This window comes from Poecile atricapillus, chromosome 2 (assembly GCF_030490865.1).
Source record: "Poecile atricapillus isolate bPoeAtr1 chromosome 2, bPoeAtr1.hap1, whole genome shotgun sequence".
In the NCBI taxonomy this organism is placed as follows: domain Eukaryota; kingdom Metazoa; phylum Chordata; class Aves; order Passeriformes; family Paridae; genus Poecile; species Poecile atricapillus.
In genome coordinates, this window is record NC_081250.1 from 141,414,118 (window position 1) to 141,428,891 (window position 14,774).

The window sequence follows — 14,774 nt, forward strand, 5'->3', positions numbered from 1 at the left end:
TCCATCAAATTTACAGGGCCTGCTGGACAGTAAGAATGTTGTCTCTCTAGAACCTGCCTGTCCCTGTCAGATATCAATATAATGTAAAAAAATCATAAGGATTTTTGGCTAAAAAAAGATGAAATGTAGGAGACTTAAGTGCTAATATCCTACTGTAATTATGAACAAATGATACCTTCTTTCTCAAGAGAGATGCTTTCTGTAAGTAGCTGGGGAAATTCTGGTGAGGTACTCCAGGCATCTCCTGCTCCAGCTGCTCTCTTGTCTTTCAGCTAGATGCATGTCATGGAGAATATGATGTTACACACTTTACATTATTGACATAAATTAAGGGCAACATGTGAATTCTTTTAACTCTGAACCACTTGCCAGAGAGGGATCTACAGGCCCCAGGGGGCTGGCACAGTCTCCTTAATTAATATCCCTGTTCACCCTGGGCCAAATTGCTCATTTGTCTCTCTCTCTTCCCAGCACAGACAAGGAACCACCACACAGGCCATTTGTCATAAAGCATCTGAAGCTCACCCCCATATTTCCTGAACATGTTAAAAATAAATCAAGCATTAAGGATAGTAGCTAATTTCTTTGCAATCTCCTGCATTGCTTTCTCATCCCTGCTGCACAGACAGTGCCACTCACCAGCAGCATCGACTCACTGGTGGTGGCACATGTGGGTAGTTCTGTGTGTCTAGCTTGTGTTCTTCACTGTGACCACAGCTACCCACAGGCAGAAAGTTGTGTTTGCTGTGATTTCTGTGTGTTCTGAGGAGCAGTTATATGTCACATGGGGCCCTCTGGCAGAACAGCCCACACCAATAAAATTCTGCTGCAGGAAATCCCATGGTCCTTTGGCTTGAATGCTTAGCAGCTATTCAGGGTTTTTCTGTGTCATGTTTCTTTTGGGAGGAGGAGCTGATAGAGTCATGCAGAGTCTTTGTGCAATCTGATTTATTTGCCAGAAGTGCGAGCCAGGTCTCCTTGCTTCACAAAATAAATAAAAAATAAAAGCAAGCAGGACGTGGTTTCCTTGCTGAGAAATCCAAACGTGCCAGAAGCTTTTTGCCTGATTTTTTTCAAAATTCAGTATTTTGCATCTCTGGTCTTTTTCTGGTCTTCTCTCTCACAGCTCTCTGCTTCCAGAGTCGTGGCTGGTCCAACAAAAATCCTTTCATCCCATGTAGTTTAGCTGCTCTCAGCCACTGCTGTAATGATTGGTACCTTTGGCAGGGACTTCAGTTGTCTCAGTTACCTCTGCTCCAAGGAACGTTTTGTGTTCCTTCCTTTAAGTCTCAGAGCTTTTTCCAGAAGATAACACTCTTGTCATTAAAAGAGTGACTGAAGGGTAGTCTTATGGCATAAGTTAGAAAGTAATCAAGTTTGATCATTACATTTTGTTTAGATCCTGTAATATATGAATACATTACTCATGTTGACAGTTTGATGGGAGTTTTAAAATCTTGCAGACAACTAGTAAAGTCAAGGAAGCAAATTCAGTTTCCAGGAGATTGGATCAAGCTTCACGGGCTTTTTTTTGTTTTGTTTTGTTTTAAACTAAAAAAAAAATCATCCTGTATTGTGGACTATGGTTTGTCTGGGCTATCTATAAGTATTCAGAACCATCATCAGTCACACAGGCTATGCTATTATACTTGAGAATATGACTGGTTGCATGACTTCCATAGGTCATTCTTTTCTTTCTCAGTGCTCCCAACTTTTTACTATTTCTTTGTGTCTGGTGTGACACCTGTGTCTGATGTTTCAGTGCCTGCACAGAATCAGACAAAAATTCATATTGGAAGAGGTATTTGGAGCTCCAGCCACTGACTGACTGACTGACTGACTGTGTTAAGAGCATAGCCAGCTCAGGCAGTTTCCTAAGGGCTCTGTTCAGCTCATTTTTTAACATCTTCAAAGAAGGATACAGGAAAGCTATGGGTGAGCTGTCTTCTGCATCCCTTTCTTTTAGATAAGCAGTTCCCTTTCCCAGTGACCCAACCATTGTGCTCACCCCATAGCTGCTGGACCTGTGAACTGGGTGAGACTCTATCAGCAGCCCGTGGAGAGTTCCTGTCTCCTTTGGGTGAACAGTCCTAACCAATGCTCACTGCAGTTCTTAAAATTCTCACCTCTATTGCTGCACTAATACGCATTTGGTAAAGGGGGGTTGAATCTGCCTCTTCTGCCTATGCAAACTCAAAAGTCCAAATGTCAAATCTATTTCTCATTTGAGGAAATCAAAACAGACCCCAACCTTCTTGTGGAATCCTCAGCCATTAACATGGGTGTCCTGGTCCCAGCTGGAACAGAATTCATTTATTCACACTGCACTGGTTCAGTGCTATGTTTTGGATTCAGCAGGATAACGTTGATAACACACGGATGTTTTGGTTGTTGCTCAGCTGTGCTTACCCTGAGTCAAGGCCTTTTCAGTGTCATGTGCTGCCTGTGAGGAAGTGCACAAGAAGATGGGAGAGAGTATGGCTGGGAGTGCTGACCTGCACTGGCCAAAGGGATATTTCATGGAATATTGTGCCTGGTGTATAAATTGAGGAGAGTTGTCTGAGGCGCTGACCACTGATGGGGAACAATGGCAAGCACTTGTACTGTGCATCACTTGTTTCTCTTGCATTTTAATCTCTTTCTCTCTCCTTTTCTTTACATTAATGTTTATTATTATTATTATTATTATTATTAGTAGTAGTAGTAGTACTAGTAGTAGTAGTATATTTCAATTCTCACACTGTTCTTAGCTCATGGGTTTCACCTTGTTTTCTGATTTCCGCATCCCAGCAGGGTGAGGCAGAGGGGAGTGAGTGAGTGAGTGAGTGAGTGAGTGAGTGAGTGAGTGCTGTGTGGTACATAGTTACTGGCTGGGGTTAAATCATAGCAGTGGGGAACATCACCTTGTGGATGGACAGGCAGAACAGCCTTGCTCACAGTTTAATAAGGCCGAGTGCTGGGTCCTCCACTTGAGTGCAGGCCTGGGGAGGACTGGTTCAAGAGCTGTTTGCAGAAGGGGACTGGGGGGTGCTGGTTGACAGCAGCTGGACATGAGCCAGCAGTGCCCAGGTGGACAAGAAGGCCAAAGCATCTTGGTTCATACCAAGAATAGTGTGGCCAGCAGGACCAGGGCAGGGATTTTCTCCTTTTACTTGATACTGGCGGGGCTGTACCTGGAGTGCTGTGTTCAGTTCTGGACCCCTCACTTCAAAAAGGACTTTAAGGTGCTGGAGCACATCCAGTGAATGGCAACCAGTCTCACAAAAGGACTAGAAAACATGAGGAACAGCTGAAGGAGCTACATTTGTTCAGTCCCATCACTCTCCACAGCTGCCTGAAAGGAGGGTGTAGTGAGGTGGGGGCCAGTGCCATGCCTGCAGTGAGAGGACAAGAGGAGATGACCTTAAGCTGAAATAGGGCAGATGCAGATAAGATACTGGAAAAAGTATTTTCACTGTTAGGGTGGCCGGGCTCTGAATTAGGTTGCCCAGGGAGGTGGTGAAATGGCACCATGGAGATGTTTAAGAGGCATGTGGAGCTGGGTGATTTGGTTTAGGGGTTTCAGTTGGCAGTGCTGGGTGGACAGCTGGATTGGGTGATCTTGAAGATCTCTTCCAACCTTGACCTTCTATGAATCTGTGTCCTGCTCTGGGCAGTCTGCACAGACCTGTCCCTCAGAGAGTTGGAGAGGAGCAGTAGCAGCCTGGCAGAGCTGGTGAGACTCTTGAAAACCAGGTATGAATGTTTTTAACACGAGCTGCAGAGCCCCACCAGTAACAGAATCTGAGCCACAGCACTACAAACACAGGACATGCATTAGTGACAAGCCAGACAGAGTGAACACTCCCAGGCCTCTCCAGGAGGCCACGTCCCTGAGGGAGTTAGGGTGAACCTTGGGCTCCTGGTGTGGGGAAGAAGCACTTTCCACAGGTTTGTCACTGGTGCTGGTCAGAGCTGCAGCCACAGCCTGGCAGCCTCATTCCTCTCTAGAGCAGTTGGTAAGTTGTGCTCCTGAAGTTGGCACCGAGCTGAGGTCCTTCCCCACACGGGTGGCTTTTTTGGGTTATGTGGTGCAGAATCAGGGAGAGAAGCACACCCTGCGCTGATGGAATGTGGAAGTCAGAGGAAGGGATGTAGTTTGCAAGTCTTGGGTGGAAGATATGGTCAGGTGGGGACAATTCCTCCATCTCAGAAAAAATTGTGAGATTTTTTGACATTTTTTTGACATTTTTTCTCATTCTGTCTCATAATGCAAAGACATTCTGACTACTTCTTTGTTACAAATGGATAAGCAAAATAGACATTTGTGACAATCCCTATGCTTTGTTTAAATGGCTTTGGTATACATTGTTTTTATATGACTTATTTTTCTAATTATCTTCCAATATAAGTTTTGCAAAAACCATTTGCAACTGGAAACTCAGCTTAAAAATTGACTGTGGAAAATAAAATCAGGTTTTATTTTTTTAATAAATAAAAAAAATTCAAGTAATTAAAAAAACTTATTGGCCTCCTCCCCAAAAGGTTTTGATAATTTGTCACTTTTTATTGCAAAAATGTTTTATATAAGAGTTTTCAAGCAGATTGGATACCCATTTATTTTACCTTAGTCCCCTTATGACCTCCCCCATGATGCAGAAATGATTGTGCCTATTTTCCTGCAGATGTTAGAACACCTATGGAGGTCCTTTGGAAAAGGGAAATGAGCTATCTATGCTTTGTGAGCTGGAAAATATAACTTATAACAAGTAATAGAAAATTACCTCTTAGAAAACACAAATGTCATAAAAAGACTTGTTCCACTTAAGGACAAAAAATTATTTCCTGTTTCAGAATTAGAGGGACTCAAATAAAAGGCAAACAAAATATAAAAATTTGCAACACTTTCTGCCTCTCTAAATGTATTTATTTTAAAATCAAAAGCTAGCCCAGGTGTTTTTGAGATACCACATACAAGAACACCTCAACAGTGCAAGATTTAGTGAAAGCAAAAATACCTCTTTTTTCTCAGGATCTTTCCTGGCTAATGTCCTGTGTAATAAATCTCATATCAAATTTAATTAAGTAGACAATTTATTTAAAAGACAGCTGCACATGTGTACATTCAGTAGGCTTAACACCACTTCTGAACAGCTTATGTGCTCAGGGGACTCCAGCTCCAGCATAAGGTGAAAAACTCATCCCTTTAGTGTCACAGATCCTTCTGCTACCACTGAAAATACACAATGCATTCTGGGGCTGGGGCAGAGATGGCAAAATTCTGAGTACTCACAACCAGGACACGACCTTTGAAGGAATTCAGCTACCTGAAGCTCTGAGAGCACTGGGAGAACCTGGCCACAATAGCAAACAAACAAAACAAGCCTCTTAAGTCCAGATTCTCAGAAGTTTATTGAACTTGCTAAATGCAGGTGAGGTTCACTGTCAGGCAGCTGCCAGTGGGGGAGCAAAGCTCAGCTCCTGGAAGGCTGTGCTTGCTCCTGGTCGTGCTGGAGAGCCACAGTGCTGGCTGCCAGCCTGTCTGCTCCTGTCTCGTGATGGCCAGGCAGAGTGTGAGGCTGCAGGGAGTCTCTGTCTTGGCCAGTGAACCACCTGAATAGAGCCTGGGTGTTTCAGTCATTTGTGATCATTTTTCATTCCCAGGGAAATTGTTTTGGAAAACTCAATCATGATCCTAAAAGTTGAGGTATGCTGAGAATCCTGGCCACAGGGAAGAAGAAAGCCTATGTTTCTATTCACTGCTTGTTTTGAAAGGACTCAGTCCAAAATACAGAGAAAACTAGTGTGATTCCCATTGACTTAGCAGGCTTTGAGTGAAACCCAAAGTGCTTAATACTAAACTCCTCAGAAGCATGAGCTAGTGAAACTGGCAGAGTTCTCGGACAACAGGCTCCTTTTTCCACAGCTACCCACGTCCAACTGTCTCTTTGCTTCTTCAGCACTTCTGCTCTCCCTCTGCATCCTGCATGGCTTGGGCAGGTGAGAGCCAGACCAATCCTTTCTGGATCCTTACAGATCAATCTGTTCCTTTCCTGCTCCACTTTCCACACTGGGAGATTCCCAGACTGAGATTTAAACACTCCAGTGGGCAGCCTTCCTGAGAGACATGATACTGGTTTTTGGCAAGACCCTTCTCTGACAGTCTTTTCCAGACCCATCCTGTCCCTATAGCAACTCTGGGTAACAACCAAGATGCATTACATTATTTTTTCCATTCTTCTAGCACTTGAGTATAAATGTAGCTGCCAGCAGGTAGATTTAAAATGTATAATAATCAGGCCTTCACACAGCTGGTAGCCAGCATGCATAGTTTGCTACCACGGCAGGCCACAGAATTGAAGAAATAAAGGCTGAAAAGGATTGAAATTGGAGTTGCTTGTGGGAACTTCATCCCAATTTTCACATGGGGTTTGGTGCGCAGAGGAAGAGACCCAAAGACTTCAGCTCTCACTCTGCAAAGGACTCAGCTGCGGTGGTGTTATGTGAACAAGAATTACATTTACAAGACTGTTGTTCAAAATTATTCTTAGCTTCAAAGATTGGATTTGTTTCAAACTATTCCCATCAGGTGAGGGAGTTTATTTGCCTTAAGCCTTTGAATTAGGCAGAATTTTGAATACAAAAACTGGTAGCAATGCCAGTTGTGTCTGTTCCTTCTTTCTTTTAAGGAGTGCCTGGGAATCCAAAGAGGCAATATTCTGCCTCATCTTGGTGATCTCCAAGTCCTGGTCCATGACTTTGTGATGCTCCAGGCACTGGACTTTCAAAGCTCCTGCTCTGAACAAAGAAGGACTAGCTGATGCCAATGAAAATATTCATTTGATCCCACTGACCATTTCAAAGCTTTGTGAAGAGCTTTTTTTTTTCCTATTCATTCAAGTCACTCAATACAGGGATATGATAATTTGAGCAGAGTGTTAACTGCCAGCAGAGAAAACAACACAGACATGAAAATTCAGCCTGAAACAGATGTCTGTGCAGGGGAAACCCTCCTTTCAGCTTGTCCCTGCAGAAATGGTGTCTTGTCGTTGTCTGAGAAAAACTGAAAAAAGGAGGTCAGATCATTTATACATATATTTTCCTTGGAAAACTCTTTTACTTCCCAGGCACCTATTTATGTCTGACACTATTAATAATATTCAAAATTTCAGAAAGCTCTTGAAACCAACCGGGAGTGCAAAGAAACTTTCCCTGGGAATGTTTTACTGCCTTCTCAGAAGTGGCTGACCTTGCACTTACTGCAAGTGATAATTTGCTATAAAGTTTCTTTTCTCAGCTTGAAATACAATAGGAGCTCCTCCCACTCCCACAGAAATACATGTACCAGCACTTAACAGACCATCCTCAAAGACCTGGATTCCCTCACCCACCACAAGGTCTCTGCTCCTTCCTCCTGTTTCCACCCACATCTGGTCAGACAGTCCACTGTGAGAAATTATGGTGCCATATACAATAATATTATCGCATTACCACTTATAACTCTGTCTATGTATCCCCTTTTGTGTGACTTTTTTTCCCTGCCTCTCTCTTTCTGTATATTCCTGCTGTAGCAGATAATCCTTGAAAAGAGCCAGAGCTCCCTGCAACACTCCCAAATGTATCTTAAAATAAAATAAATTTTCTCAAGAAATGTTTCTTGACAAACAATCTTGAATTTTCCCTGTCGAAGGTTGTCATGACAAACCCATTGTTTTCACTGAGAGCTGTTCCCTTCCTGGTGCTACAGACCCATTCTAGTCAGCATTTGCTTCCAGTTGTAGCATGGAGATGCAAAACACAAATACTAACCCCTTCCAGAGGAGCAAGCAACTCTGACTTGGATGATGATGGATTGCTGGAAGCTAGATCTGCTTTCAGGGCCTGTCTCTGTTAGTCTCAGACTTCAGAGGGATTTTTTGACCAGGTGGTAAGCCTGTGGGTGGGAAGTAGGCTGGCTGTTGGTGCAAGTCAGCGCATCTTGGCATCACAATGACTTTGCAAGCACAGTGTGGCAGAGACTTTTTTTTCAACCTCTCCATGCTCATGAGGTCAGGCCCAAATTCATTGCACCTACTGTAAATTGTTAGGTCCTGTCCTTTAAATGATGACCTTCACCATCCTTCTTCAGTTCCTGGTGAGGTGGCCTGACTGGGAAATTGAGAATTCACTCAGGGTGACTCTGACTCCAGCAATGCTTGTGTTTCACTGGCCAGGTGAAGACCCTAAGATGGCTGGGCTTATGTAGGTGTTTCAGTGAGGTATTTATAGGTAGGAAGAGGTACACAGGTCTTGGACATTATAATATTTCCCTGATGTCGAGGTTATGTGAAGTTAGATATATTTAAGAATTTAAAACATTCAGCTGCTGCTTTGTTAGGGGTTGTATAAGACATATTGGACATGATCTGTATGTAGCACAACAGAGGAAAGCTAATCAATATATACACAAGGTAGGATGTTTTATTACTTATCAAAACTACCATGGCTGGCCCTCTCCTTTAATACCTACCATTGTATCTAAATATTAAAAGGAGTTACTTTTTCATAGCCAAAGGAGAGGAAATGAAATTCTGCAGAAAAACATCTATTAGTAGAAGATTCTGTCACATCACTGACCTACATTTTGAAATCAGTAATGATTTTTTCAGAGTTGAGTAGCCCACCAGGGACATTTCTATAAAGACTATCTCATAAGAAAATAGGGTTTGTCACATTTAGAGATTTAAGTTAGAGACAGATTTTTCCTTTGAGACAGAGCTGGAAATGGACACATATTATTTATCTAGACCACAAAACTTCAGTACATGATCATCTTTTCAGGTCCAGGATAGATTACTGCCAATCAGGAAATGATAGGGACACACACACACATTTATTCTTGCTCCATATCTTCTGCTTTATGCTTTATGCAGTGGTTCCTTTGCCACATATGGGCAATTAGGGGACAAAATACCAGAGAGCTCCAGGAGAAACAAAGATATGTGATCGTAGCCTGAATATTGAGCTGAAAGACTCAGCCTGTGAAGAGTTTGCTAAAATACCCTCAGCCATCAGCAATTTAATTCAGAGATGCAGTTTTAGGGTTCCTGAAATTATTCATGAATTCATCAAGACCACATAGGGAAAAATGTAGTTTTCTAGTAGTATTTTCTTAGTGAAATGCTGCAACTTTCAGCTCTTTTATGGAGATTCTGGTAAGCTCAAAGAAAAAATTTTGTGTTTGAATTCATACATTATATCTCAAAAAGAAAATGGTGAGCAAAGAAAAGCTCTTTAAAGCCTTACAAGGAGCCTGTTTGAATTCATAGAATCATAGAATGCTTTGGGTAGGAAGGGACCTTAAAGGTAATCTAGTTCCAAGCCCCCTGCCATGGTCAGGGACACCTCCCACTAGACCAGATTGTTCAGCCTGGCCTTGAACACCTACACGGGTGTTACAGCTCAAGACATTTAATGCTTGTGGTTGTAAATGTGTGACCCCAGATTCACTCAGAGCTTTGCATTTTGCACAAGCCCTTTCCCATAACAACATGTCATACACCAAGGACTCCAGAAGGCATGAAATGTAGAAAACAATAAATTCCTGCTGTTGACACAATTCTCTTTTATAAATTAAACCAGACATTTGTTGACAAGTCTGCCACAAACAATATTCAGCAACTGCAACTCCTATTATTGAAGTTAGGAATGTGTCTAGCTAACAACAATTGCATCCACTAAGAGAAGAAAGCCTTTCTAGCTAACATCAATTGATTTTATTTAGACAAGGAAGCCCGTCTAGCTAACATTTCCTCAGACAACAAACCAGGAAATTTTATTTCATAAAGTTTTTGTAAATGACTCTCTACTGCTGAGCAGCTGTTTATGAATGAGAGCATGAGGATATTGCCTCTCTAATGAATGTTACTTGGACAAATCACTTGTTTAAGTGATGCTACTTTCAAGTTCACAGCATCATCACTGATCCTCCAAGAGAAACAATAAAAGAGGCATTGATAACTTTTGCCATGTAAGGGTGAAATGTATATGTGATACAGAACTGGAATTCACCTTTTATATTAGCAAGTAAGTCAGGATCCCTTTGCCTTGAAAAGACTGCCCAGAACTCTCTCAGGCATCCACATTCTCTCAACTAGATGAGGCACATGGTCCCACAGACAGCTCCTTGGAGGAGGTAGTAGAAGGTCCTTTTCTCTGTCCTTCTGTATCTTTTGGTCTATGGTGGGACCCATTCCATTGACATTTGCTGATACTACTTGCCTTTGCTCTTCTCTTAACCCTTGTACAGCTGTAATCAGGACAGGGAGTTTCTCTTCACTTTTTGAAGCAAATGAAGTTATTGTTCCTTCTCCTTGGCCCTTATCATGAAAAATATTATCCTGTTTGTCCTCTGGACTCTGTATCCAGGATTATTAAAATAATAGCAATAAAAGCTTCAAAAGTATCCTACAGCCATCTCAGACCTTGGGAACCAGTGGTTGTAGTTGTCATACCTTGCTTTATTAACTGTAGAATATCTAACTTTTTGAGTATAGGAATAATAAGTAATCCAATTTTGTGCCTAGGAAAATAAGATGGTGTTTTATACAATGTGGTGTTTTCCTTTCTTGTCTCCAGTTTTTATACCTTCTTCCTTTTTCTGAAATTCTCTTTATTGAGGATAGTCTCTGGTTCAACTTATTCCTCTAGTTAACTTGGATCAGTGCTCTCATTTTTTGCTCCTTAATTCTCATGTCTATTGCAAAAGGCTTGTAAAAGAAGATTAGTAAAGAAAGAGAAACTGTGAATTCCTGATGTTATACTACCTTTTGTGTTTGTTCTCAGCCCCCTAAATGTCCCTGCAGGTCTCCTTTACTTTTAGGTGAAAACCAGAAATGCCACACCCAAGATATCTGTACCATCAAACACATCTCTCAGGCTGGCCTGTGCAACAAAAAGTACCTAAGCCCAAGTACTTGGGATACGTGGAAGCAGACATCAGTGAATCTATCCACGAGTCTTTCCTCTGTGACAGAGACATTATATACTTAACTCCCTCAGCAGATTTCAGAGACTCTGAGTAAAACTTCCATTACTTGCACAAGCCTGTTCTTTGCTATTACCCCTATAAGGCTGCACTTTGCAAGTGGTGTTTTTGACAAAGTGTCTGGCTGAGGGAAGTACCAGAAATATTTGAAAAAAATATATATTTGAAGAAAAAAAAATAAGCAAGAAAGGCAGAAAAATTAGGGCTAGAATAATAGCAGAAAACACAGGTTTTAGGGTCTATTGACTGTTCTTGCTGCTGGCTACAGACTGTTAAAACCAGAGAAGCCTGGCCCAGACTTCTATCCTACAACCAGAAAGAAAAAGGCACAAATGAACCCAGCATTTTCCATGGGTCAGGCATTCCCACTTTAGTTCTCAGGAGAGAAACCAGGGAACAGCCCCTGTAGCCTGTATCACTCAGAACAGTCCCTCCTCCAAAATGCACCTCTGGTCCTCTCTGATCCCTCAGAGCTGAGTCCTTATTTAAATCCATCAGCTGGTACTCTTACTCTTTGGCTGATTCCCAGCTCCTGTGTGCTGTTGTTGCATAGCAGGCCAGCTGCTTACCCAAGCCTTTTTGGGGACCATGTGTGGTTGTATTTAGCAGGGAGGGTCCTGGAATCCAGTCAGGCTCGCAGAGACCTCAGTGGGAATCAGTCTCACTCCTAATGCATAGGAAAACTAAGCAACTAGGAGGTTGCTTCAAGGTCACTGGGCTGGTGTTCAAAAAGAAACAAGGTCAGGAGTGAAAAAAGAAGAGAGAAAGCAATAAATATTTTTGCCTGGTGTTAATGTCAGGCTCACCAGCCTATTCTTGTCACACCACTCCCTTTTTTCCATGCAGACACAATATTAGCTGTCTTCCCTGGTATTTCCCTGGTATTCCAAAATATGTTAAAAATGAACGCTTGCATGGCAGAGACTACATTAGTCAGTTCTCATGGTACCCTGGGGGGATTCTTATTTGAGCTTCTGCTTTAAAATATTTATCTTTAGAAAATACTGCTTAATGTTGTCTTCAGCTACTAATGGCTTGGTAAATCTGTCATCTTTTTCCTCATCTTGTGCTTTCTAAGTACAGCACAGATATTTACTGAACACAGCTTGTCTGCAGCAGTATTGATAAAGTTACCTTCTTTGTGTGGTAATAGGCTTATGTTGTCTTAGGGATTTGTTTTATTACCAAGACGTTTAACATACTTATTGTCCCTAATCCTATCAAGCATAGATTTCTCTATAATAGCTTTAGCTTTGTTTAGGAGGGCCTCTACAAGTGTGTTAATTATCATTTCCATTTCACTTGCTTTATATTGCTTTATAACATCTGTGGCCATTTCCCTACAGATTTCAATTAATTTTTGACTGGCTACATTTTCCTTCCCCGTCCACCCCTCTCAGTTTCATCTCTTTAGCCCTTATAAATCTATCTCATATATATTGTGACTATTTTGTGACTGTTTTTTGGATTTGTTTTACTCTCCTTGGTAAATACTGGTCCCACAGCAAACATCAGCTTCTAGATCCATAGTAAGTCTTTATCTATTATCATGAACATTAATTCTGAGAGTTTGTTACAAATAACTAACAACATAATATTAACTGATCATGTAAACCACCATCCATGGTTTTGTTTATTTATTTTAGAAGACATTATTGCCTACAAAGGAATAAATTCACCTTCGGGTATATGAAGCTGAGAGCCAGAGTTGATCCTTCTAATCAGTTATTCACGAGTGAATTTTAAAAGTGTCTTTGAGAATCACAGCTGACAAGGATAGACCCCTTTCCTACAGTGCTTTTGCTGAGCTCTTGGTACTAAAGCAATTATAAATTGGGCTCCTAGTCCAGACCTACAAGTATGGGAGATGCAGACAGCAGCAAGTGACCTTACTGTGAGCCGAGGAGCTGCTGCAGGACTGTTGAATATGCAGTGTGGAAACACAAGTGAAATGGTTTTTCAGAAACCAGCACAGCTACTGATTGGGAATTCCCTCTCTGTACAAGTGTGGTGTTTTATTTCCTACCATGTTGGTAGCTTTAGGATGCTTTTGCCATTAAGCCTTCTGCTTTCAAGATTACAGTAGCAATGATGGATAGACACAGTTTCAGGCCTGCAAAAAGACTGCTAAGCCTGCTTCAGGGACTAATGCAGATAAATTGCATCCTTTCTGGGCAGACTTTATGGTCCAAAACCAGACACACAGGACATTCCCAGGTCACTTACATTTTATTGCTTCAGCTGAGATAATTCACATGATCTGTCTCTTTTATTCATCCTCCCATCCTAGAAACCACCTGTGTTCTCCCTTTCTGTTTCAAAGGCATTTACAATACAGCTAGGAGTAAGGTTAATTGAGAAAGAAGCCAGACAAGGGGCAGATGTATATTTAATTCAAAATAAAAATGCTGTGGGTTTGTTAGTTATAAATCAGTGAATACACAGCCTTAAGCACATAACTCTGGTCCACCTACTCAGTGTTTATAACAATAACTTAGCTTTTCCATAGCCCTTCTGATTGCTCCCTTTTCATGCTGAGGAAGTTACTCAAGTTGTTTCATAAACATGAGGTGTGAGATACATGATTAAATTGCCCAAGCCCAAGGAGGCAGCACAGTCCACAATAATTCTGCACTTAGGCACTGGGCTTCATCCAGCCCAATCTAGTTGGCTGTGTCCAGGAGCCAGTCAAAGCCCATTCCCTTGCTCTGACTTGTTCTGAGAGTCCCTGTAGGGACAGGTCTGTCAGTGTTGCTGCCTCTCACATCTGGATGCTTTCGGTGTTGGATGGCTCCTGATGATGCTGTTGGCCTGGACACCTGTGAGATCTCTCAGGAGGTGCCAAAAACCAACTGAGATATGGATTTGAGGCTGGAGGTGGGACTGGGCAACATAAAAATCTGGAAACATTGGATTTGAGAGCTAGGTTTTGCAGGAGACAGAAACCTGAAAGAGGAAAAGGGTATTGCAAGAGGAGGTGATGTAAGATTGAAGTACTGGGTATGGGAGGAGATTGGGATTGTGGTGGATGTCCTGTGATGGAAGGCAAGCAGGAGCTATAAGGTGTGAGAAGTGTAAGGGTGTCAGTCCATGTCAGATTATCTGCTCCTCCTACATCTGAGTATGTGATCTGAGCTCTTTCACAGTGGCTGCAGCACCACCCCAGAGGCTGCTGAGACAAAGCTGCTGCCTGTGGCTGCACAACACATGAAGGTTTCATGACTCCCACCATTAGTAAAACAGTCAGCTCCCATGCACACATCTGTGGCAAGTGCTTTAATTCCTCCCAGTCCTCAATATCCTGCCTGTAGCACCTTTTCAGAGGTGCTTATGAGACGAGGGTCACAGGGCTGCAGAAACACAGCTATACACCATAGGGTAGGAGAGGTAAGTATGGGAACTTTACAGCCAAGGAAGATTTTTTTTATTTTATTTTTATTTTTATTTTTTTTTGTAGCAAAGCAGTATATTCATCCCAATAACTTGGAGAAAATCCAAATGTCATTTTCAGACATTCTGGTATGATGTGGGCGAACAATCTAGGATTTCTGGTCCAACTTTAGCAAGGAACATAAACCAGGATTGTTATTAAGCATATAGCAATGGGAAAAACATAAAATACCATACATGTACTTCCAGCCCTATAAAGAAAAGCATTTTTAAGAGTTGTTATAACTATTTTCTGTGGATGCCAAACATCTAGGAAAGACTATCTGGAGTTTCTGTGTCTAGAAATAAGCTTCAGTCCAAGACAGAAACTTTCATTGAT